The sequence below is a fragment of the Nicotiana tomentosiformis genome, chromosome 3 (assembly GCF_000390325.3).
Source record: "Nicotiana tomentosiformis chromosome 3, ASM39032v3, whole genome shotgun sequence".
Lineage (NCBI taxonomy): Eukaryota > Viridiplantae > Streptophyta > Magnoliopsida > Solanales > Solanaceae > Nicotiana > Nicotiana tomentosiformis.
In genome coordinates, this window is record NC_090814.1 from 121,068,690 (window position 1) to 121,092,113 (window position 23,424).

The window sequence follows — 23,424 nt, forward strand, 5'->3', positions numbered from 1 at the left end:
AGGTGGTGCAGGATTAGGTCCACATCATCTCTATGGGCAACATATGTTAGACATAAATATTGTATCAGGTCTCATTTGGTTTCGAAACAATGGGCTACGGGGAACTCACATGCCTGGAAACATGTTCTTAAAATTAGAGGCATTGCATAGAAACACATGGTCTGGCAAATCAATTCAGGTTCGAGTAGTTTTGATGGGATAATTTGACCTTAAAAGGTCATCTTGCAGGTTTAATTTCTACCACTAGGAAGAGCCATAAAACTTTGGTGCGTGAATTCATCACTGAGGGCAGATGGGATGTTAGAAAGCTGAACGGAGAATGGCAAATACTCCAACAAGACAGTTTGGCATCTGATAAGAAACTCTATACCTAAGTAACAACATATTGGTAAGATTTGGAATTCCTATATTTCCCTTAATATGTCATTCCTGGTTTGGAGGCTTTGTAAAGGGAAACTCCCCTTTGATGAAGTTATTTCTAGGTTTGGGAGACAGATTGTTTCTAGGTGTAACTGCTCTGAGAATCCTGCCTATGAAAATATGCACCATGTTTTCGTAGAGGGACAGGCAGCTAGTTATGTGTGGAAACTTTTTGGCTCTCAACTTGGAATTAATTATCACCCCCACCCTATTAAATATATGTTAAATACCTGGTGGCATACTAAGTTTGTTAATGATGTACATAAACTAGTGTTAAGTATTACTCCTATTATCATATGTTGGGTACTATGGAAAGAAACTTGTGCTTGCAGGTATGGAGATCAGAAGAAGTTCAACTTCTATAAACTGAAGCAACAAATCAATTGGAATGTGGAAACTGCAATCAACAAGGCCTATCCTAATTGTAAACTCAAGTTGCCTTGGGACAGTTTCTGCGACACTCTAGTAAGGATGCATCTCAAACAAAACTCTATGGTAGTGCAATGGAAAAAAACAGGAATTGGAACTCTCAAGCTAAACACAGATGGAAGTTTTAACAAGAGCGATGGGAAGGATGGACTGGGAGGTGGATTGAGGAAATACAATGGTGACATTATCATGGCATTCTCATTTCCTTATAGTCGCAATAATCACAATCTCGCAGAAGCTTATGCAGCATTTTTCGGAATTACCTGGTGTATACAGAATGGGTATACAACTTTCACTTTAGAGATGGATTCACTCTTGCTAGCTGATATTTTAAGGGAGGAGAAGGAGACTAATACAAATGAGGCACACGGCAAATATACATATCAACCATTGCTACAGAGAAGCCAACCAACTAGCTGACTGTTTAGCAAAATTGGCGGCCAAAACTCAGAATGAAACTTACTACTTCTCCAGTCAGCAACTTCCTAAAGGCGCTAAGGGCCCCTTTCACCTGGACAAAAGCCAAATTCTAAGTATTAGAATCAAGTATGACAAGGCTAAATTTTTTGTAAGTTAGGATTTTTGTTGGTAGTGGCAGGTGAATCCGTATTATATTATCACCTAGCCATATCTTTTGAAGGGTAACCTTTACCCTTGTGTTGTACTAATGAAAACCATCTTTTGATTAATACAACACTCCCAGATAATGAGGAAATTTATAAAATAAAAAAAACTGGTCATGGCGCAAAAAAAAAACGAGAGATTCATTGCGATATCACGAGCAATGTAGAAAGAAATGTATAGTACTTATAAGGGGTCAAATTGTTAGGTGTTCAAAAAAAAATAAAAAATAAAAACTTTAGTAAGATGGTGTTGTGTGTATGTGTGAAAGTAAGATATATTTTTTCTCACTCAAAGCGCATATACGTTTCCTATCTTTCCTAATGGGTCTCACAATTGAAACAACAAAAGATAATTGTTTTCAGCGAAACGAACAACATATACTAGAGGAATAATATAGGTAAAATCATGGCAAAATTATTAAGTGATACTCCATATACATGAATACAAGTAAAATCTTCTAGCAAGCTTCTCTTAAGAAATTTGTTCGGATGAGACACTATTACCTAGCTAGAAGCTCTACTTTTCTATAAGTTTCATTGAGTAAACTTCATTCAATAAAGTTGTAAACTGATTGCTACTCTCTCCTTCCCTGCGTTCTGGTTCCACCATTTATTATTCAAGATTGTGAAGACCAACAGCAAATTATATCACCAAAATCGTCAATATCTAGGAGCACATCATCAGCCCAATTGATCTCTTCTTGGTAGTTGGAGCAGACATTAATATAGCTGCTATTATTATGTTCGTTCATCTTTCGAGTCTCGTCCATGACTTGATGTTCGGCTTGACAAAATGGTGTTGGTTGTACTGTTGTACAGTAATCTTCATCAGGTCCAAGCAACATAGCTTCAATTATTTTGGCAACATCTTGTTCCTCCATAGTTATCCAATGATTTTTATTTGATCTTATATTCTTCTTGATTCGGCACACAACAGTATCCTCCTTAGGAATATTGTTTACCCAAAGGAATATATGGTCGCCTCTTTTTCGTGCTTACAGAGAAATACACAATTGCCGCAATATGCAAAGACAAGAACCACTACTGTTCTCTCAAGTTAGAAGACGAACTATGAAACGAAACCCTAAACGAATGGAGGAAGCTTATTGACGTGAATGCTGTAATTGACTATTTATAGATATTTGATCAGGTTAAACAAATTTTTAGGAGAGGAAAAGGTGTTGATTTCTGCGGAATACATAAGATTTTTTGGCTAACTTTCTTGACTGATTTTCACAATACGTAAGTTTTTTTAACTAACTTAATACTCCACAATTTAATAGAAGAATCTGAAAATATAATTTGCTTACCTTTTTCTCGATTTCATTTTATTTATTTTATCTTACTTTCATTCATCCAGTATATATGAAATTTCTAGTAAATAGTTTTATTAACAAAATAAAGAAATATTAAGAAATTAAAGAATAATGCACTTACTTTCCTCATTTCCGTTTTCAAGGTTTTTTAATTTTTTACTTTAGGTAATTAACTGCAATTTGGTCTAATAGGAAATTTCTTATTAACAAGGTTCCTGGGAGGGTTGCGCTTGGGACTCAAGTAATTTGTCTGGGTTTATAATTTTTTTTTGCCCTTACATTTTATGTGCTGAATTTTTTACTCGAACTAATTTTAAACCTCTCCGGGCACTGAGAACACTCTATATAAAAATCAATCAGACATTTTTCGGTTCTTTTTATGAAAATTTCTTTTTCATAAAATTTATGCCCCTAAGCACATGAATATTGTTTCTTATTTATAGCAAGTAAAAAGATTATGAGAATATATGTTACTCCCTTCGTTCCAATTTATGTGAACCTGTTTGACTAGGCACAAAGTTTAAGAAAAAATGAAGACTTTTAAAATTTGTGGTCCTAAACAATTCAAAAAGGGGACCAGAGTATTTGTGTGATTATAAAAGCTTCTCATTAAGCGTAGAATTGTATATTTAAGCAAAATTATTTCCAAATTTTGAAAGGGGTCATTCTTTTTGGAACGGACCAAAAAGGAAATAGGTTCACATAAAGTGGAACGGAGGTAGTATATACTTTACAGCAACTTTAAGTATTATTCCCTCCTCGAAGTATTTTTAGTTGCTATATATATATATACTGGTGGTTTAATGCTTGAACATACGCCGACATTGCCTTCATTCATCTGTCCAGTGCACCACGCTACCCTGGGTGCTGATGACGGGAAATTATTTCTAGTTCGTCCGGGACAAGGTTATTTCGGCCCAAGACCCCCCAACGCGCCCCCCCAATGCGTATAAATGCAAGACTAAGCTTAATAGTTAGGATAGGAATATACCTAGTCACCATATTTAATTAAATATCGTAATCTTAATGCGTTCTTAATAGATTGATTCCATAGGAATATTGTAACGACCCGACCAGTCGTTTTGAATATTTGCACTCCGCTCGGTTGTTTGAGGGCATGAGTAGTTCCGTATGATATACTTTGACTTGTGTGAATCGTCGGTTTTGGGTCGCAGGTATTTCGGAGTAGAATTGGAAGAAGGAATTTCATTGTTGAAGGTTTAAATTGGGAGAGTTGACCAAAATTTGACTCTTTCGCATTTGACCTCGGATTGGAATTTTGATAGTTCCGTTAGCTCAGTTAGGTGATCCAAGATTATATCCTTCATTTGCCACGCTACGCTTGTGTTCCCTTTAATCATATTGATTACTACCATAGAGTCACATTCAAGGAAGATGTTTTGGAAACCACGTGAAATACACAACTTCACCCAGCTATGCTGCCTTTGCCTCCGCCAAATTACTACTGTCCATTCCCATGTTTACATAAGAGTGGCTTTGTTCGTATACCTGAACATAGGTCTGTCATTTCACTGCTATTCAAAATTTCTTATCCCCTTTAGTTTTGTTGAGTAAACTCTTCACTTTCCTTTTGTTTTTCTTATTTCTCTATCATGCCACCTCCGGGCTCCACCTAGTGGCGAAGCCAGAAGTTTTCACAAGGGAGTTCAAACTTGAAAAATATGAAACAAATTCCCTGAAAAGAGTGTTCATTATATATTATACACCTCTAAAACCTTATATTTTATCTATATATAGTATAATTTTTTATGAAGGGTGGTCGGTTGAACACCTTTCGGATAATGTAGCTTCGCCCTTGGCTCCAGCTATGGTGGCTCGAATAATAGCCTGAATGTTTGGCAGCTCTGATCCGAAAAGATGGAAATTAATTCATTGCATCTATTCGCATATTGGCTCTACTATTTTACATATATCGATAATGAAATAGACGTGCATAAGAGCATTATATTCCAATAAACGCAATGAAGATTTCACTCTGAAGTTTAAGATTGTGAATTGCTCATAAACTTATGTAACAGGGAGAAAAAAAACATATATGTGCACATTATAAAACAAATAGTGTATTAGATCCAACACTTTTATACATACACAACATAACATAAGTTAAATACTAAAGTATTTTAATTGTTTAATCACTCGCATGCAGTCGACCACAACTTTGAACCTAATTTCATTGCAATTAAGCATCTGTATTATGGAGGAAGTTAGAGATGATCTCATCTTTACTTCTGCCTTTTTCATTGTCTTGATCATGTATCTGTCATTATTTGTCATGTCGAGAAGCTTCGACTTTTTCAGGGGAGCTTAGTTCTTTGAGAGGTCCATAAATAGACAACATATACTCTGTTGCATCCACCTTAAATAACATCCTTAAAGCCCTAGACAATATACTGGTCGAAAATGCTTAAACTTTTATCTTTTTACACACAAAGTCTCCTAACTCTTAGCACCAACTTGCTCGGTGTATTCTAGTTCAAAAGAAATTAGACATTATGTTAGAGTGTGGCCAGTAAAAGTATTTCTTGTTGTAATGATATACAGAAGATGTGATCAGCAGTTCCAATCTGTATTGGGAACAAAGAGTATAAATTATATATTGTTGAAAGCATAGACCTTTTTTGCTTGTTGGCGAGGCAGGAAGATCACCAAGTTGTCCACTTGTACTCAATACGTAGAAAACATAAAAAGATATTGAGATGAAGATTATTATGCATTCTGTAGGATATTTCCTATTCCCCATAGGGAGACATAGAATGCCACCAAAATTTTGAAGTTGTGTAAGATAATTGAAACCTCCGGAGAGTGCCATAGAATGCTGTAGAATTTGTTAAAGCTCATGGATAAACATATAACACCCCCTATTAACAGTTATATAATTTGTTAAAGCTCATGGATAACCATATAGTACCCCTTATTAACAGTTTTATATATATATATATATATATATATATATATATATATATATATATATATATATATATATGTGTGTGTGTGTGTGTGTGTGTGTGTGTGTGTGTGTGTTGCTCTCAAACGCACACGCAAGTATACGTGGTCGTACAAGTAATAAAGTGATAAATCGAGTGTCGAATCCACAGAGACTTCTGTTAACTACCCACTAGTTTCACCAGGATTATTATTCAGTTGATTCAATCAGAGTTCAAAAGTGTGATTATACTAAGCAATAATTCTAACAAGTAACTAATTAATGAAGCAGCAAAATAGTTGTTGTGTATTTAGTACAAATGAATATTCCAAGGTTGTGACCGATTCACCAATCCTATTGTGTTCTAATTAACTCTCCCTTTCATGCAATTCACTCATGATTGCTAATTAATCGAATAATTGCTCTCGTAGTATTCTCCCGAATTACTACTTGCCTATTCAAAATAGATTAATGCATATATTCCTATGGAATCAATCTATTAAGAACGCATTAATATTACAATATTTAATTAATCATGGTGACTAGGTATATTCTTATCCAAACCAAAAAATCCGTCCCCCACTCAGAGTTAAGATCATGCACTCTTCAATTCTTCTCTAATCTAGACGTAGCTTTCCCAAGCATAACATAGATAGTAAATAGAACCTAACTGTTGGCCAGACAATTAATCACATAATTAAAGAAACAATCATATATTAGCAATTTGTAATCAAGGTTAAGTAAACATCAAACAACAATATTCCTCGCTAAATCACAACCCCAGAACTATGGGTTTTAGCCACTCATGATAATATCAAAACAAATTCACAAGTGTTGAAAAATTGAGAATTCTAAGAAAAGATGAAGAAAACTGAGATAAACTCGCTCCTGGATGTTCCTCCATTGTATTTTTTCCTCAAAGTAGTGTGTCCCCTCTCAAAATAGGCTTAGTCGTGCTTTTATACACGTTGTGGGGGGAGGGGAGGTCTTGGGCCAAAATAACCTTGTCCTGAGTGAACTAGGAGAATCTTTCCGTTACCAGCGCCCAGGGTAGCGTGTGGCGCTAGCCCTGGCACTGGACTTTTTAACATTCTGACTTCTGCGCCACAGGTAGCAGTCCACGGTGCATGTGGCGCTACTTGGTGACTTTTTCCCTTTTCTTCCCCTTTTTGCTTCAATTCACGCACCTTCGTCCCAAATTGCCTCCAGATGATTCCTACATATAAAAATACCATAAATTAGCACAAATCATTATATTACACATCCGAAATCTAGGAGACATGAGTAAAATACGAGGCAATATGCATATAAATATACATACTTTAAGCTGAATATCAACACCCCACACTTAGATTCTTGCTCGTCCTCGAGCAATGGGACTATCAACTACACCCAACAATGTACACATCTCAACTAGAGAGTAACACTTCAATTTTTAATCATACACTCTACTCTTGACTCTGATCGATACTGGCAATCAATCATAAACATAAAAATTTCATATTCTTCCCGTTTTAAACATGCCCAAGTATAAATAATTCAATTCAACCAACTCAAACAACCTATCCATAACTACCCTACCTTAAGAGCCGACTCGTTGCCGCTAAGCACTCTCCACTCGTGTACTCACCAAGCAAGAGAAATTCACGACATCACCAATCTGTCCTAAGATCATGTGCCCTCACCAACAAACACAAGAGTGAATATAGAACAGCCTACACATTCAAGTATGACTTTGAACGTAATTTAAGGACATCACACAATTTGAACAAAAATTTCTCACTCTCACAAAGAATTCATGTGCATCCCATGGTCGTACCATAAGCTTTCCCGTAGTGTACATCTCTACTAATATAAGTCAGCAAAGTCTAGGATCAATTAGGACTTTATGGGTTGTAATGTAGGCTAAGGGACGGGTATGATACATTTAGGAATAGTGACTAACCCTCCTAAGCACTTTAATACACTATACACAAAAATCGAGCACATCTTCTTCTCAACCAATTCACTCGCACCACCATATACAACATAACCCTTTTGTTGTGAAATAAGGATTTCTATATTCCCACAAGCACAAATTAGTAAGATTAGGAGATGTGTATTTTTCTATATTATTTGAATTATTTTTTCCTTTTCTTGCAATTTTTTCTTTTTCTCTTTTTTTTTTCTACACACACTCCATATATTAAGGTTCATCGGCTAGTGACCTATTTCACAACTTTAGTGCACCTTAGGGGACCTTCCATGTTTCCACTCGAAATCTACTTCCCAATCTCTTGCCTTACTTCTTTTAGCGACTAAGTGCCTTCGAAGGTAAAGGTTCAACAATCTCAAATTCAGAACAAAATAGGGGTACGACTTGTAATGTGGGTACCAAGGAAAAGGTCTATAGGCTCAAAGGGGCTAGCAACGGAAATTTTTTATTTTAAGTGACAAGCACATCTATTATCAAGCAAAGAACTGCCTACGTCATCTCCTAGACTAGCACAAGTTAATGATTTTGCTTCGATTAACACACGGGGCAAGTTCTATACTACACAGAATAGCACAAAATAACACAAATCCTTACACACACATTGCACATGACTCAATCAAGACGGTTTTGTTCAACTCTCAACTAAAGCAAGCACATATAGTTGAGAAATTTTAAGCAATATTGCACTAGGTGACATACAAGTCAAACAACTAAGAAAAGGCGTCACAAAGTATGCTATTTATTTTACTCAGCCATCACAATTCAAATCAAATGTACGGGAGGATAGAGCGCATGCCATCGCCTAATGTGCCAGCACCAAACATGTAAATAGGTACCTCAGAGCAACTCAGTTTTCTTTCTATCCTACTTCTTAAAAAAAATAAAGTACCCGGTTCGAGCTACACCCTTGGAAAAGAACCAACGCCCAAAGAAAAACCAAGGGATACTACCTAACTATCCTAAAAAAATCTTTTTGGTGTTTTTCATTGGACTTTAATCCCTCAAGAATATTGTCCAAAAGATCCATAATTGGGAAAAGTACCGAACTTTTTCTGATTACTTTCTATTTTTGTATTTAATTTTTTTAAAACTAGACTATGTCTATTGCAGGTTCCTAAAAGAAAAACTAATAAAATAAAATAAAAATAGATTTATACAATTTACATCATATAAAGTTGTTCCCCTACCCCACACTTAGCATATGCATAGTCCCCGATGATGGAAAGAAGAGCTCTCTGCTAGTCGGATTCCACCTCATCAAAATGCCCACCAGCAGCAGCTCCGGGCTCATCATCTTCATCCGCTCCTAGGGGCACCAAAGTCATGGGCCCGTTACGTCAACATCAATATCATCCTCAGTATCTGAGCCTTTGTGGGTGTTCTCATCCTCTGACGGGTGAACATGGCTGCCATGTGTGATTCCCAACATCTCTTTGGAAGAACTGGACTGACCATTGCGTGGATGCATACACTCCTCGTCTGACACGCCCAACCTGGTCATGATTACATTTAGGGAGATATAGAGCTACTTGTTGAAGTTCCCGTCCCTCACATTCTGTGCCATCTGGCTTAGCTTATACGTAGACTCCAACAAGGATGTGATGTCCATCAACCTCTTATGAGCCTGCACAACCTCGTCGTAACCGGGGTATTCAGGTACCTCCCGGGATAGCATGTATTGCGTTAGGAAGTTACCAAAGAAGAATCTCTTGATTATTTGCCCAAATCGTGTGCGGGCCATCTCCCCTAATATGATCTCGCCCAGTCATCAAAAAAAATATAAAACACACTCGAGCTCTAGTGCATTTAATGTTGTGCTCAACCGGCATTAGTCTGGCTTGCACGAAATTCTATCACACCTTGGCAGTCTTGTTGAAGTCAAAGCGGATCATCTCAAGATGGCATCAGCCTTAGTTCTTGTGCACTTTGCATTTGAATCAACACACATAGAGTGTGACGTATAAGCTTGTAGATTGGGTATTTGAAAAACTTTTGCAGCCTTTGTGGGTTAGGGCAATCAACTCCCAAGACTTTGCATAAGGAACGCCTATCCATTGGCACCTCCTTTCTGCAAACCCTTGACTTGAACAAATCCCCATTCCAATTTGCGTAAAGTTCTCGCACCATGCTCAAATTTTCATGGCCCGGGCACTCTAGGAACTTATCCATCTTCATTTCTCTTAACCGAGCAAGCACGTCCAGGAAGTTCTTTTCCATAGTTTTCACATTAATTCCCATTTCGGAGACATACTGCCCATATGGCACAAAGTTATTATGCCATTGGATGGCATCCTCACGAACTAGAACCAAATGAGGCCTTGGTCCCGATGGTGCCTTCTTCGATCCCTCGGCAACATGTTTCCCTTTAGCTTGCCGAGATGACCCTTCCCCTTGCTTGCCCTTTTTAGGAGCGGGAACAGTGGTTGAGGACTTCCCCACTCCTTTACCCCTTCTCACACTATCACGATCCATATCAACCTACAACAAAACTAATCATGAATGTGATAATGAATCAAGAAATCCGTCGAAGGTTATCGTGAGAGTCAAAGATGACCCCACCCTTAAAATCGAAGGCTCTATGTTATATACTCACAATATTGGTTGAAAACGCAAAAGTGTTGCACCACAAGGCGATGGGTACTCAAGACTTTCCCATGTCGCACAATTATAATGCACTAACTATGCCACACAAATCAAACAGTCGATCATGGCGAAGTGACTTAGCCTTAGTGCAAGAAAGTAACGCATGTCCCAATCTCTACAACTAATATAATACACTAGCTAATTCTAACAAAGTGCTGTAACATACATAGTACAAGATACATGGTGTGGGTGGCATAGTTATAGCATGTGAACATTAAATACAAGGTTTGGGTTAGGTAAACCGACCCCCAACACCCCACACCTAGCCCGATATCACATGCGACTACACTCGGATACTCAGACTTCACCGGTGCACAATTGACTCTTTCAACCATATTATCAAACACATGGTGTGCAATAAGTGTGTGCAACTCAATTCAACAATGGTGGAACATGGTGGCCCTCCCAAATTTTAACAAAGTAGAGGGAATTATAGTTTACAACTCCGTATACAACATAAAACCAAGTTGTAACAACCAATTTTGTTCCACAATCGGGTCACCCACCAAAGAACAAGTTCTAAGAAGCAACTTATGGGGGAATTTGGGGATGGGGCATTCGGGATGGGGGATGGGCATTATAATCTACAAAATAAAAGAAAAAGGGAGAAGGGAAACATACATGGGAGATTTGTAGATGAATGCAAGAGGAGAAGAAAAAAAACTATAAGAATTGAGAGAGGGACGGAGATCGAGACGGGGGCAGAGAGGAGGAAAGAGTAGCGGGGGGAGATAGAGAAGGGCTTAGGGGGTTAGAGTTATTTTAATTAGGAGGGGTTTGGGTATGGGTCATAAGTTGTAATGTGAGGGTATATGGGTAAGTGGGTCGGGTTTTAGGGGTAGTTATTTTAAATACAACAACATACCCAGTATTATCCCACACTGTGGGGGAGTTATTTTAAATAAAAAATGCAAGAGAGAAAAAATATTTACCTGACCCCCCAGCCCAGCGCGTTGCGCTAGGCCTGGCGTTGGAGGAAGAAATCTTTATGTTTTCTACGCCACATGTAGCGTTTGGCGCTATTTTCCCTTTTTTTTTTGAATGAAATCTCCGATCCCTCCGAGCACTTTATATATCCAATTTACATTCCCACACCATTCTACCTATGATTTATATGCCTACAAAGAAAACAAAAAACTCTAGTCTACTCTAACTAAAACAAAATTGAAAAGCTAAGCTATGAAATCAATAAAAATTGGGTTGCCTCCCAACAAGTGCCTGATTTAACATCGCGGGACGATGTAGGGCATCGCTTACTCATCAGCGAGTATTACTTTCGACTTCACACGATCAATGACACCTCCCCAGTAGTGCTTGACTCTTTGCCCATTCACTAAAACTTTTCTTTTACCATTTAAAGCACGCAACTCAATTGCACCATAAGGAGTTACTCTCACCACCTCAAATGGAACTCACCACCTTGATTTTAACTTCCCAAGAAACAACTTAAGCCAAGAATTGAACAATAGTACCTTTTGGCCCGATTCAAAGCGACGTGGCTTGATACTCTTGTCATGCCATCTTATTGTTTTCTCCTTGTAAAGATTTAGCATTTTCATCTGAGTGCAGCCTGAACTCATCTAACTCATTCAACTGCAAAAGCCTCTTCTTGCTTGCGGCTTCAAAGTCCATATTCAACTTTTTAATTGCCCAATACACATTGTGTTCAAGTTCAACCGGCAAATGACATGCCTTCCCATAAACAAGCTTATACGGGGACGCCCCACTTGGTGTTTCGTATGCAGTTTTATATGCCCACAAGGCATCATCTAACTTTGTAGCCCAATCCTTCCTATTCACACTCACTGTCTTCTCTAATATCTTTTTTATTTCTCTGTTGGACACCTCAACTTGTCCACTTGTTTGCGGGTGATATGTCGTGGCAACTTTTTGGTGGACCCTATATTTAGTTAGATGGTCATTCAACAACCGATTGCAGAAATGTGTCCCTTCATCACTAATCAAGGCACGTGGAGTCCCAAAGCTCGAGCATATGTTTTTCTTCACAAAAGCAGCTACCACCTTGGCATCATTGGTTGGCAATGCAATAGCCTCTACCCATTTTGACACGTACACCGCTAGAAAGATATATTTGTTTCCTCTAGACAATGGGAACGGTCCCATGAAGTCTATCCCCCGCACATCGAAAATCTCTACATCCAGGATTTTATTCAAAGGAATCTCATGCTTCCTTGTAATTGTTCCTATTCTCTGACACTGGTCACACTTCTTAACAAAAGCATGGGCATCCTTTAACAATGTTGGCCAAAAGAACCCAGACTATAAAACTTTTGCAGCTGTCCTATCGCCTCCATGATGACCTCCATACGGCGAGGCATAATAATCATACAACACTAATTACACCTCCTTTTCAGGAATGCATCTCCTCATAACCTGATCAGCACACTGTCTATATAAGAACGGCTCATCCCAGTGCTCGTGATTTTCCAGCCTTGATAGATGGTCGGCTAATTGGTATTTTATGCCCTTCCGATATAGTACTTCTCCATCAAATTCCTGCAATAACAAAACCCAACGCATCAATCTAGCCATGGATTCTTTTTTTATAAATAGATACCTGATTGCTACATAGTCGGTATGGACTATAACGTTTGTTCCCACCAAGTATGTCAGAAATTTCACAAAGGCCCACACAACGGGAAACAACTCATTTTCAGTGGTGGTGTAATTTAGTTATGTATCATCAAGAGTCTTACTCGCATAGTATGTGGATTAAAACATCTTGTCCTTCCTCTAGCCTAGCAATGCCCTTGCATCGCACATAAGTTCAAATGGTAAGGACCAATCCGGTGCCACAATAATGGGGACAGCCACGAACTTCTTTTTTGAGCTCCTCGAATGCCTTCAGGCAGGCTTCATCAAAATTGAAGATTACAACTTTTTCAAGCAACCTGCACAAAGGAGTAGCAATGATTGAAAAATGTTTAATAAAGCATCTATAGAACCCCGGCATCCCAAGAAACTCTGGACACCCTTCACAGAAATGGGTGGAGGTAATTTTTCAATCGCTTCCACCTTCTCCTTATCAACTTCAATGCCACTCCTTGACATTTTATGGTCTAACACGATGCCTTCTTGTACCATAAAATGGCACTTTTCCCAATTTAGCACTAAATTTGTTTCTTCACAACGGGCCAACACCTTGCCCAAATTCTTCAAACAGTCATCATAAGAATACCCAAAGATTGAAAAATCATCCATGAAGACTTCTACGAATCGCTCCACCATATCAGTAAAAATGGCCATCATACACCTCTGGAAAGTGGCCGGTGCATTACAAAGACCAAATGACATTCACTTGAAAGCAAAAGTACCATAGGGACATGTAAAAGTGGTCTTCTCCTGATCCTCTGGGCATATGACAATCTAGTTGTACTCCAAATAACCATCAAGGAAGCAATAATATTCATGCCCCGCTAATCTGCCCAACATCTGGTCAATGAATGTAAGTGAGAAGTGGTCCTTGTGGGTTGCTTTGTTGAGCCTTCTGTAGTCAATGCAAACTCTCCACCCGTCACAGTGCGAGTAGGTATTAGCTCATTTTTCTTATTCTCTGCAACATTTATCACCCCTTTTTAGGCGCACAATGCACTGTGGTCACCCAGTTGTTGTCAGAAATAAGGAAGATGATACCTGCCTCAAGCCACTTAATTACTTCATTCTTCGCGACCTCTTTCGTAATCGGATTTAATGTCCTTTGTTGGTCAACATTGGGAACAAAGGATGGACTGATTCCTTTGATATTAGCAATTGTCCACCCATTAGCTTTTTTATGCTCACAAAGCACTCTCAGCAGCTTTTCTTCTTGCACATTAGTTAGGTTGGATGCGATAATCACTGACAATGTTTCAGAGTTCCCCAAGTAAGCATAGCGCACATGCAATGGAAGAGGTTTGAGCTCTAGTTTTGGAGCTTAGTCAATAAATGGTTTAGGAGGGGTCAGAGTAATAGGTTTGTCCAACTCCTCAAATCTCCCAAGCCCATGGACATATTTGCAAGACATGTTAGGCACTTGCTCAATTTATTCTATCATCTCATCTTCACTTTCTTCTGCATCCCCCATCAAGGATCGTTCAAGAGGATCTATGGGGATTATATAAGTCACCAATGAATTCACATCACTTTCCACCACAGAAATCATGGATAGCTCTTCATAGTGGGCTGGCAATCTGAGTGCTATATACAGATTGAATACCTCCACTCGATCACCCACTCTCATTGTCATCTTTCCTTCACATACATCGATAATAGCTCGGCCCGTGGCTAAGAATGGATGCCCTAAAATAAATGGGACTTCCTGATTAGGCTCATAGTCAAAGATAATGAAATCAATAGGGAATATGAAAGAACCTATCACGACCCAAACCGATGGGTCGCGACGGGCACCCGGTACCTTACTCAATCGAGTACCAATGTAATGTATATTTTGTATCATACTATCATAGGTAAATGAGCCGAAAAGGCTGTCATGATATAACTAGAATAAAGCATGAGGGAATACTAGACATAGGATGACCCAACCTGATATAGAGACTTATACTGGTGACATACGGGCCTATAAGGCCAATGTGATCCATTATATACTTAAAATACAGGTTGACAAGGCCATACAAGTATCCGTATATATGACATCTGTCTACAAGCCTCTAATAGTACATACTTATCATAAAGGTTGGGACAGGGCCCCGCCATACCAAACAATACACGTCTAAATCATACTGACCAAACAAGCAACTCCGAAGCAAATAGAGCGCACAAACATCTTCTGCTGAGCTGATAGCCTAATTGGAGGACTCTCGACCTGTCTATCGGGACATGCGGACATAAAATGCAGCGTCCCCAGGTAAAAAAGACGTCAGTACAAATAATGTACCGAGTATGTAAGAAATAAAAATAAGTAAATAATAGACATTAGAGAAACATGGAGTAAAAGACTCAACATGTATGTCTGAATAGGTCTGTGAATCATTTAATATTATAATGTTATGCATATGCGTCTAAATGTCATACCATGCATGGGTATATATGTTCATAACATTGCAACGACCCGGCCGGTTGTTTTGAGAATTATAGAGCCGATACCATATTTAAATGCTTCTTCCATAATTATTTATGCTATTGTGACTTGACGGGAGGTTTCGTTTTGGTTTTTGGAATGTTTTGGGACACTTAGTCCCTAAAACGGGAGCTTAAATCTTAGGATTTTGACCGTAGTTGGAACTCTACGAAGATGACTCCATCATGGAGTTTTGTCGGTTCTGTTAGCTCCGTTGGGTGATTTTGGACTTAGGAGCATGTCCGGATTGTGTTTTGGAGGTCCGTAGCTTATTTAGGCTTGAAATGGCGAAAGTCGAATTTTTGGAGAATTGGACCGGTAGTGGAAATTTTGATATAGTTATATTGAATATGACTTTTGTACAAAATTTGAGGTCATTCGGACGTGGTTTGTTAGGTTTCAGCATCGGTTGAAGGAATTTGAAGTTTCAAGTTCTTTAAGTTTGAATTGGAGGGTTATTCATGATTTTAGCGTTAGTTGATGTGATTTGAGGTCTCGACTAAGTTTGTATGGTGTTTTAGGATTGGTTGGTATGTTTGGTTGAGGTCACGGAGGCCTCAGGTGAGTTTCGAGTGTTTAACAGATCAAAAAGTTGGATTTGTGTTGTTGCTGAAGTCTTCAGGCATCTGGTATTTTTGCACCTGCGGTGGAGAGACCGCATGTGCGGTATTGCACGTGAGGAGAGGCAAGCACAGAAGCGTAAAAGTGGAGGAGTGCCAGGGGTCGTAGGTGCAAGTTGAATTCCACATCTGCGATGCCCGCAGATGCGTTAGGGTCATCACAGGTGCGCAAGGTCCGCAGAAGCGGAATGGATTTCCACAGGTGCGCACGCGCAGGTGCGGCCCTTTCATCGCAGGTGCGGAGGCAGAGGGGGCAAGTGATTTGCGCAGATGTGCACAATGTCCGCACAACCGCACCCACAGGTGCGAGCCCAGGTTCCGAAGGTGCGGAAATACCTGGGCAGTGGTTAAAACCGAAGGGACTTTGCAATTTTTGTCATTTTGGAGTGAGAGCATTTTTGAGATATTTCTTGAGATAAGTCCCTTGTGCTTATTTTGATCAATAATCTTGCTTCCCCATTAATATTTCCACCTAGTTAGTATGTATTTAAGGTGGAAATTGGGGGTTTGAGACTAGGGATTTGGAAAGTTTGAATTGTGGATTTGAAGGACCATTTGGTGTCAGATTTTGGTAAATTTGATATGGTTAGACTCGTGAGTGAATAGGCTTTTAGATTTTGTGACTTTTACTCGATTCTGAGACATCGACCCGAGTTGACTTTTTACGGCGAATTTTGGAATTTTTGTCAAAGTATTGATTTAATTAATTAGATGAGTCTATTATTGTTGTATTTATGATATGTAATTGCTTTTGGCTAGATTTGTGCCATTCAGAGCCGGATATTTGTGGGAAAGATATTATTACCGATTGATTGAGCTTGGTTCAAGGTATGTGGCTCGCCTAACCTTGTGTGGGAGAACTCCCCGTAAGATTTGTACAATTTTTGATATATGAGCACCGTGTATGTGAGGTGACAAGTACGTACACGGGCTAAATGTGAAAAACCCCGATTTTCTACTAAGTAATAACTTGATTTCTTTCTTATTTGAGTTCATCAGCATGTGTAGTATCCTTCTAGATTAGAATAACATGCCTCTTTTCCTTAACCGTTTACTTGAACTACGTGCAATATGTTTAGTGAATTTACATGTCTTTCCTTAACTGGTACTTCGGTTGAACTGTAGAATTTTGTGCCGTAACTATTGAATTCTATTATTTTCGCTGCATATTTAATTTGGGACTACGAAACGGTATTCCGGGAGATCCCTCTGTATTGCATATTTACTTTGGGACTACAGAACGTTATTCTGGGAGATCCCACTGCAATGCATATTTACTTTGGGACTACGAAACGTTATTCCGGGAGATCCTCTTGCACTGCATATTTATTTTGGGACTATGGAACAGTATTCCGGGAGATCCCCCTGTACAATACATTTACGTTTGGGACTACGAGACGGTATCTCGGGAGATCCCATGTTGTGTTTCTGTGTACTGAGATGTTACCTTCTATGATTTCATTGTTGTTAGATTTCAGCCTTTATTTTATTGCGGTATTACACTCTATCTTGTTTTATTATACATTTACCAGTAGGGCCCTGACCTGACCTCGTCATTACTCGACCGAGGTTAGGCTTGGCACTTACTGGGTACCAATTGTGGTGTATTCATGCTACTCTCTGCACATGTTTTTTCATGTGCAGATCCAGGTGTTCCTTATCAGCCGCACTATCAGTGAACATGGACATCTTTGGAGACTTCAAGGTATATCTACCGCATCCGTAGACCTCGGAGTCCCCTTCTACTATTCCCTATGTCCATTATCTTATGTATTTTTTTTGATTGACTCTGATGTATTGTGACACTAGATTTTCCTCTTGTATTTTGTGATTCACGATGTTCCAGTTTTGGGATTGTTGTGTATTTTTGAATAGTTGGTTAAATGTATATATTTATTTCATTATTCCACAAAATGTTAGGCTTACCTAGTTGTAGAGACTAGGTGCCGCCATGACGTCACACGGAGGGGAAAATAGGTCGTGACAAGTTGGTATAAGAGCTCTAGGTTCATAGGTGTTGTGAGTCACGAGCCGGTTTATTAGAGTCCCGCGGATCGGTACGGAGATGTCCGTACTTATCTTCGGGAGGCTATGGAACTGTTAGGAAAAATTCACTACTTTGATTCCTTGTCGTGCGAAAATTTGTTGACTTCAAATATTCTAAACTTTTGTATTTTATTCTCTCACAGATTGTGAGGAAACGTACAAGAGGATCTGATGACCAGGCACCCGCGCCCCCTGCCAGAGCACCCGCACGAGCTGCTACAGAGGATCCCCCAGTAGCTCCAGCTGGAGGGCAGACACACGAGGTACCTGTTTCTGCACCATCCCTCCAGGAGACTCTAGCCCAATTTATGAGCATGTTCAGCACCTTAGCTCAGGCTGGATTGATTCCACTTTCTCCTGCCATATCTTAGGCCAGGGGAGGAGGACATACTCCCATCGCCGGTGCTCCAGAGTAGTGGGTTCAATCGACCAGGTTCTAGAGATTGTACCAATGCAGCCGGTAGCTCAAGCTCAGTTCGAGATTAGGGCAGCAACTTTTGAGGTGGAGCAGCTCAGACTTGAGATATACAAGATGTACCACCCACCTACCTTCAGCGGAATGGCTACAGATGACGCTCAGGGTTTTTTGGAGGAGTGTCATTGTACTATAGGCGTAGCGGAGACGAGTGGGGTTTCTTTTACTACATTCCAGCTTAGAGGAGCAGCCTATCAGTGGTGTCGTGCTTATGAGCAGAGTAGTCCGTATGAGGCAGTTACGCTTACATGGACTCAGTTCTCGGACATGTTTTTGAGAGAGTATATCCCTCAGAGTCTCAGGGACTCATGGCACGCGGAGTTTGAGCAGCTGTGCCAAGGATCTATGACTGTGTCAGAGTATGCAGTTTGTTTCAGTGATTTGACCCAACATGCACCGGCCTTGGTTGTCACAGTTCGAGAGAGGGTTTGACGGTTTATTGAGGGACTCCACCCCAGCATCCAGATTAGTTTGGCCAGGGAGTTGGAGATGGATATTTCTTATCAGTAGGATGTGAGTATTGCTAGGAGATTGGAGAGCATGCTTTCCTGGGATAGAGAGGAGAGGGAGGCCAAGATGTCTCGAGAGACTGGTTATTATTCTGGAGCTCGTGTCCCAGCAGCTCGCCATGGTAGGGGTTATTTGAGTCGCCCCATTCACTCAGTTCTTCCAGGCCCTAGTGGTGTTCCAGCTCATTCTAGGCCCCGGGAGCCTTATTATGCACCGCTAGTATCTATTGTGCCTCCTGCAGGGGGTGTTCCTAGCGGCCAATCCAGCAAACCAGGCCCGAGCCAGCCATAATAGCCACGCCCTCCCAGAGCTTGTTTTGAGTGTGGCGACACTCGCCATATGGTGAGGGATTGCCTCAGATTTAGGGGGTGCACCTCCACAGATTTCTCAGCCACAGCGTGCTCCACCGGGTCCTCAGGCTATGATTACAGCACCAGCTGCCACCTCACCTGCTCAGCCAGCCCGAGGTGGAGGTCGGGGAGGTAGAGGTTGCCCTAGAGGGGGAGGCCAGGCCAGATATTATTCCCTTCCTGCTCGTACAGAGGCAGTCGCTTCTGATTCTATTATTTCAGGTATTGTCCTGATCTGTCATAGAGATGCGTCAGTATTATTTGACCCAGGCTCTACATATTCTTATGTGTCCACTTATTTTGCCCCATATTTGGGCGTATCTCGGGATTCTTTGGGTTCCCCTGTTTATGTGTCTACTCCTGTGGGAGATTCTCTTGTTGTGGACCGCGTGTATCGTCGTGTTTGATTGCTCTTAGTGGTTTTGAGAGTAGAGCTGATTTATTATTGCTCAGCATGGTGGACTTTGATATTATTTTGGGCATGGACTTGTTGTCGCCCCATTATGCTATTCTTGATTGTCAGTCTAAAACCGTGACGCTGGCTATGCCAGGTTTATCGCGATTAAAATGGAGAGGTACCTTAGACTATACTTCCACCAGAGTTATTTCATTTCTTAAAGCTCAATGAATGGTTGAGAAGGGTTGTGACGCGTATCTAGCTTATGTGACAGATGTCAGTATTAATACAACTACAGTTGAGTCAGTTCCAGTAGTGAGGGACTTTCCAGATGTGTTCCCAGCTGATCTTCCGGACATGCCGCCCGACAGAGATATTGATTTTGGTATTGATTTGTTGCCAGGCACTCAGCCCATCTCTATTCCTCCATATTGTATGGCTCCTCCTGAATTGAAATAGTTAGATGAGCAGTTACTGGAGTTGCTTTATAAGGGCTTCATTCGGCCCAGTGTGTCACCTTGGGGTGCTTCTATCTTATTTGTGAAGAAGAAGGATGTTTATATGCAGATGTGTATTGATTACCGCCAGTTGAACAAAGTCACAGTGAAGAACAAGTATCCATTGCCTCGTATTGATGACTTATTTGATCAATTATAGGGTGTCAAAGTGTTTTGCAAGGTTGACTTACGTTCAAGTTATCATCAGTTGAAGATTCGGGAGCCAGATATCCCGAAGACTGCTTTCAGGACCAGATATGGTCACTATGAGTTTCTTGTTATGTCTTTTTGGCTGACCAATGCCCCAGAAGCTTTTATGCACTTGATGCATAGTGTGTTCCGGCCTTATCTTTACTCATTCTTCATTGAGTTTATTGACGACATTCTGGTATACTCTCGGAATCGGGAGGATCATGAGAAGCACCTGAGGACAGCGCTTCAGACCTTAAGAGAAAAGAAGTTATATGCAAAAATTTTAAAGTGTGAGTTCTGGCTAGACTAAGTGGCATTATTGGGTCATATAGTATCGAGTGAGGGGATCCAGGTGGATCATAAGTGTCACGACCCAACTGGAGGGTCATGACTAGCACCCGGGCCATACTTGCCGAGCACCAACGTACATTTTATCTAACCTTCCTTATTATCTTTAAGGGTGGACAAGATCAATATAAATAGTAGACATGGATCATGAACATCCAACAATGAAAGATAATGTCATGAACATACATAACATGGGACGACAAGACTGTCAAGAAACTATATATAAGGTACGAGCTATCATGATGCCATGAAAGACTATACAACAAAAATCAGCCGAAAAGGCATTCTAAACCATACATAAGTCGACACCTGTCTATGAGCCTCTAAAGGAACATAAGTGCTACAACATTGCCGGAACAGGGCCCCGACATACCCATAATGTCTATAACAAAAATGCATACCAAGACCACGGCAAGTCCGGAGAAGGGATCTCGCCAATAACCGCTGAACTGGACAGCCTACTGTGGTGGGGGAGCTACGTCTACCTGTCTATCAGGACCTGCAGCACGACATGCAGCGTCCACAAATAAAAAGGACGTCAGTACGAATAAAGTACTGAGTATGTGAGGCAAGAAAGCATAAGTAAGAACAATAATGTAAATAGGGATAGAGAATATACAACCTGTGACATCTGGGTACCTCTGAGGGCTACTGACATGAAATACATGATACATACATATATATACATAAACTTTTAAAACATACGCCTTTGTGGGCATCACCATCATCATATCGTACCCAGCCATAATAGGCTCGGTAAAACGTACCCGGCCATCATAGGGCTCGGTAGAATCGTACCCGGCCACGTGGAGCTCGGTAAAACCCAACTGATCAGTGGTTGCACAATAGGTGCCGTACCCGGCTGACTATAGCGCAGCTCGGTAGAGTAAAATAGATACATATATATGATGCATGCTGGACTCATTGGAATCACATTTTGAACCTTTCGGAGTGACATAAGGTTGGTATCCTTCGTACACATTATTAGGATTAACTCTTCATCAAGAATCTTATAAGAATCAGGAACTACCAACAACATTGATAATATAAGAATAAGAGAAGTAACATCAATATCAATCGTTTCATAAGAAGGGCAGCAATATAAGTACTGCTAGCTTCTAAGAGTAGAGTATCTTTGGGAGCTCGTTCATTACATTATGTACAATCGGAGTAGTGCAAAAGAATGAAGGGGATAGCCTCACATACCTTGTATATACTGCCCAACCTCAAGCTATGCAAATGTCATGACTCCTTAGTCTACAATAAGACAAATGGCACTATCATTATCGTTTAAGCGTCGTAACTATTATGTATCGACCACAACCTATTTTACGATGAAACGGACAGAACCTCCCCTATTTATATGACTTCCCACAAGTCAATACAATCACCAAACAGCCCAAACAACATCATTAATAATCATATTGAGCCTCCAAAACAGTCCACCAACCAACAACATTACTACCAAGCCTTTCGATATATATTTCACAAGTTCTAGCTTCAACGACTTAGCTGCAACTTGGATAATCTTAAATATATATAGAGTAAGAGGTTCCTTACCTTTAAACAGAAAGAACAACTCCAATTTGACCTTAATTTTCCACGAAATATCCCTTCAATTCTGCCACAAGAACAAGGAAGCGAAACTAGCAATTAATTCGGGTTTTTCGGCACTAGAATTACTTTAGAAGACTTGAAATCACCTAGGGTTGATATTAAAAACTTGAAGGTGTATTTACAGGACATAAAAAACTTAAAACAACCTCCCACATGAGCTGGAACAACACAAAAATCAGCAACAACAAGAAGAACAAGAAACTTACTAGCGCCACGGGATTCCCGACATTTGATTTGTGTTGTTTGCCCTTTGTTTGGGTCTTGGATCATGAGAGAACCTTGAGAGACTGTTTTTAGGGTTATAAGGTCTGAATATACTGAAAAATAATGACTTAAAACGGGGTTGAGGTATCTTATATATGTCCATATGTCTTAAACCGCCTTTGTGGGCCCCATAGAGAGCAGCTTGGCGCACTCTCGCAAAAACGCGAATATCTCTCTATTCCGAGATCGTATCGACAAACGGTTTAATGCGTTGGAAACTAGACTCATAGATCTTCAATTTGATAGGTATATCACCCCATAAGTCCAAGCACATTGGGAGAAAAATGCAGTAACATTTGACCTAAAGTTTAAGTAAAATTATAAACCTAAGTTGCGACAACTTTTATCGACTTTTGTTTCATAACTCGCTTGACTTCAAGACTTATGATGCGGATATTATATGATTCAAATACATTAAAACAAGACCTCTTGGGACAATTAATCACCTCTAGTGTTACCCGAAAATACGGGTTACAACATCCTTGATTCGTTTAACTTCAAATACTTGTTAACCACTCTTATACACCCTTGTATCGTTTAAGACCAATAGGATTAACTTCTTATCATCTCAAAGATAATCTCTTCTTGGATTTACGTCGACTAACTTACGGCGTGATCTATGGTATGCGAATTTGGGTTGTAACACCCTCTCCCCCTTAGGAACATTCGTCCTCGAATGTA